The following is a 4,225-nucleotide window of genomic DNA, read 5'->3' as shown; positions in this document are numbered from 1 at the left end:
ATGCTTATACCTAAACTACATAAAGACCCAACAAAGAAAGAGAATTTCAGACCAATTTCACTTATGAATATTGATGTAAAAATACTCAATAAAATTCTTGAAAACTGAATCTAAAATCATACAAAATGATGATCCTTCATGATCAAGATGGCTTCTTCCCAGGGATGTAGGGATGGTTCAATATACAGAAATCCAGCAACATAATCCACTATATAAACACACTTAATTTAAAAAAACCACATGATTATTTCATTAGATTCTGAATAAGCATTTGAGAAAATTTAACGCCTGTCTATGATAAAAGTCTTGGAAAGATCATGGATTCAAGGCCCATACCTAAACATAATAAAAAGCAATATACAGCAAACAGTAGCCAAAATCAAACTAAATGGAGAGAAACTAGAACCAATTCTACTAAAATCAGGGCCTAGATAATGCTGTACATTCTCTCCATACCTATTGAATATAGTACTCCAATTCCTAGCCAGAGCAATGAGATGACAAAAGGAGATAAAAGGGATATAAAATAGAAAGAAATAAGTCAAGACATCACTCTTTACAGATGATATGATAATATACTTAACACCCAAAATTTGAGAAATCCTAAATCTGATTAACAACTTCAACAAGTTGCTGGATATAAAAAATAATTCATTATATCAGTAGCCTTATTCTATTCAAAGCATGAACAGGTAGAGAAAGAAATTAGGGAAATGATACCCTTCACAATAGTCATAATATAAAATACCTTGGTGTGACTCTACCCAGCAAGTGAAAGATCTATATGACAAGAACTTCAAGTCTCAGAAGAAAGAAATCAAAGATCTCAGAAGATAGAAAGATATCCCATGCTCATGGATTGGCAGGATTAAATATTGGAAATATGACCTTCTTGTCTAAAGCAGTCTATAGATTCAATACAATCCCTATCAAAATTCCAACTAAATTCTTCATAGAGTTAGAAAGAGCAATTTGCAAATTCATTTAGAATAACAAAAAACCCAGGATAGCAAAAACTACTCTCAATAATAAAAACTTCTGGGGGAATCACCATCTCTAACTTCCAGCTGTATTACAGAGTAATAGTGATTAAAAACTGCATAATATTGGCACAGAGATAGCCATGAAGATCATTGAAATAGAAATGAAGACCCAGAAATGAACCTACACACTTATGGTCACCTGATCTTTGACAAAGGAGCTAAAACCATCCAGTGGGAAAAAGGCAGCATTTTCAACCAATGATGCTGGTTCAACTGGTTGTCAGCATGTAGAAGAATACAAATTGATCCATCCTTATCTCCTTGCAGAAAGCTGAAGTCCAAATGAATCAAGGACCTTCATATAAAACCAGATACACTAAAACAAATAAATGAGAAAGTAGGGAAGTGCCTTAATCCAACACATGGACACAGGGAAAATTTTTCTGAACAGAACACCAATGGCTTATGCTCTAAGATCAAGAATTGGCAAATGGGACCTCTTAAAATTGCAAAGCTTTTGTAAGGCAAAGGACACTATCAATAGGACAAAATGGCCACCAACAGATTGAGAAAAGATCTTTACCAATCCTACATCCAGTAGTGGTCTAATATCTAATATATACAAAGAACACAAGAAGTTAGATTCCAGCGAACCAAATAACCCTATTAAAAAATGTGGAACAGAGCTAAACAGAAAATTCTCAACTGAGTAAATTAAAATGACTGAGAAACACCTAAAGAAATGTTCAACATCCTTAGTAATCTGGGAAATGCAAGTGAAAACAACCCTGAGATTCCACTTCACACCAATCAGACTGACTAAGATAGAAAACTCAGGTGACAGCAGATGCTGGCAAGGATGTGGAGAAAGAGTAACTCTCCTCCATTGTTGGTGGGATTGCAAGCTGGTACAACCACTATGGATATCAGTCCGGAGATTCCTCAGAAAATTGGAAATAGATGTACCTCTTCATCATAGTTGGCTGTTACAATATATAGTACAGGTATATTAGAGGAACACGCAAATAGCTTGACCACCACTAGTAGGTTAGTCCATTGATCTGCAGGGAAATTATATCCAGTTCCCTGTTTCTGAAGAGACACAGACTCAGAATACTCAGGTTTCTACAGCACAGCCTGTTGTACAACATCTATAACTTCAAGATTCTCAACAGTCAACCAGTCAAGCCCAAATTGCGCAAGGTGTTACACCACAGTTAATCCATGGCATGTAAGCCAGTGGTCAAAATATATCACAACAGGCTTTGTAAAACCTCCAGTTGCAGTTGAATCCTGGAACATTTTTAATTCAGGTACAGACAATGACTCTTTCTGGACAGGTAACCTGGCAAAATTTTCAAGTACAGAACTTGCAGAGTTTGCAAATACAGAATACTGCTTTCCAACAAATTACTTTGACGCCTGTTCAGACACTTAGGCTTGGTCAAGTCACAGCAGGTGGAGCCTCGACTTCAACTCCAGTTAGCCTAAGCATTGGTCAGTTTCCAAATCTACAGACAGTTACAGTAAATTCTATAGATTCTCCTGTTATACAGCTATGCCTAGGAGAGAATGCTGACGGTCCTGCAGGTCTGGACATATATCCTCCTTCTGAATTGCAACATTTTTATGCTGTGTCTTGAAATTACAAGCTATAGCTGTTCCCTTATCAGTGGTAGTCTATTTTTTAAAGATATTTTTTTATGTTTAGAAGTGGTTTACTTGCATATATGTGTGTACCATGTGCATGCTTGGTGCTTACAGAGGTCAAAAGAAGGCCTTGGGTCCTGTGGATGTGAAGTGTCAAATGGTTGTGAGCCAACACATGGGTACTGTGAACCAAATCTCAGTCCTCTAGAAGAGCAGTGATCTTAACTACTGAGCCGTGTCTTCAACCTTATCTCACCTCATTCATATTAGGATAAAGGTAGAAGAGCCTGATCCTGAAGGGTAGCAGCTCAGAAGTGATTCTACACTGAATACTCATACCAATGACTCACGAGTACAAGTGGTAGATTAAGAAGGGGACCAACAACATCAAGAAGGAAAAAGACTTGGGAGGGTAGCTTGCACCTGTCCCAACTGTAAAGAAGGTGGTTCGAGAGGTACCAATTTTAGGGAAAAGAAACAACACATTTGTTATATACCAGAATGTGGTAAAATCTATGGGAAAACCTCACATCTGAGAGCACATCTGTGTTGGGATTCTGGGGTGCACCCTTTTATTTGTGATTGGATGTTCGGTGGTAAAAGATTTACACTGAGCAATGAATTAACAGAAGCACAGAACGAATACAGGTGAGGAGAAATTCGTCCAGAATGTTCAAAAGGCTTAATGAGAAGTGACCACCTTGCCAAATATAGTAAAACACATCAGAATAAATAAGTCACTCACTCTAACAGTACAGTGCTAGCATCTGTGAAAGCTGGGAGAGGTGATACCTTGATTACTGCAGGAGGAACAACACTTATCCTCCCAAATATTCAACAGGGATCTGTGTTAGGAATAGGAACTGTCAGTGCTTCTGCCACCAGCAATCAAGACATCCTTACCAACACTGAATTACTTTTAGAGCTTGTTACAGTTTCTGGAAATGAGACAAAGGAGTAAATATTACACAAATACTTATTCATTGTGGTTATTTTTATACAGTAATAAGAAGAATAGTGTTCCTAGGTTCTTAGATACTTTTTATTGATGTGCAAAAATTTTTTGGATGGACAGTAACTTGGTTATACATGACACTGAAATGCCTTACTTTGTATGATATTCCTTAGTAAATTAAATGGTAAAATTTGAAAAGAAAAGAAAATATCATCCTAAGTGAGGCAACCCAGTCAGAAAAGAACACACATGGTATGCACTCACTGATAAGTGGATATTAGCCCAAAAGCTTGGAATATCCACGATACAATCAACAGACCACATGAAGCTCAAGAAGAAGGAAGATCAAAATGTACATGCCTCAGTCCTTCTTAGAAGAGGGAACAAAATACTCAAGGGAAGAAATACTGAGACAAAGTGTGGAGCAGAGACTGAAGGAAAGGTCATCTAGAGACTGCCCCACTGAGGCATCCATCCCATATACAGACACCAAAACCAGACACTATTGTGGATGCCAAAAAGTGTTTCCTGACAGGAGCCTGATTGTAGCTGTTTCCTGGGAGTTTCTGAAAGAGCCTGACAGATACAGAGGCAGATGCTTGCAGCCAACCATTGGACTGAACACGGGGTCCCCAGT

The 4,225-nt window shown here is 37.8% G+C and overlaps 1 pseudogene; it reads left to right on the top strand.

Moving 5' to 3' along the window:
* Positions 1 to 1,902: 1,902 nt before the first annotated feature.
* Sp3-ps1 (Sp3 transcription factor, pseudogene 1) lies at positions 1,903 to 3,679 on the top strand (annotated as a pseudogene).
* The last annotated feature ends 546 nt before the right edge of the window (positions 3,680 to 4,225 follow it).

This window comes from Rattus norvegicus, chromosome 3 (assembly GCF_036323735.1).
Source record: "Rattus norvegicus strain BN/NHsdMcwi chromosome 3, GRCr8, whole genome shotgun sequence".
Classification (NCBI taxonomy): Eukaryota; Metazoa; Chordata; class Mammalia; order Rodentia; family Muridae; genus Rattus; species Rattus norvegicus.
Note: the sequence above shows the minus strand (reverse complement) of the source record. Positions and strands in the feature narration are given on the sequence as shown.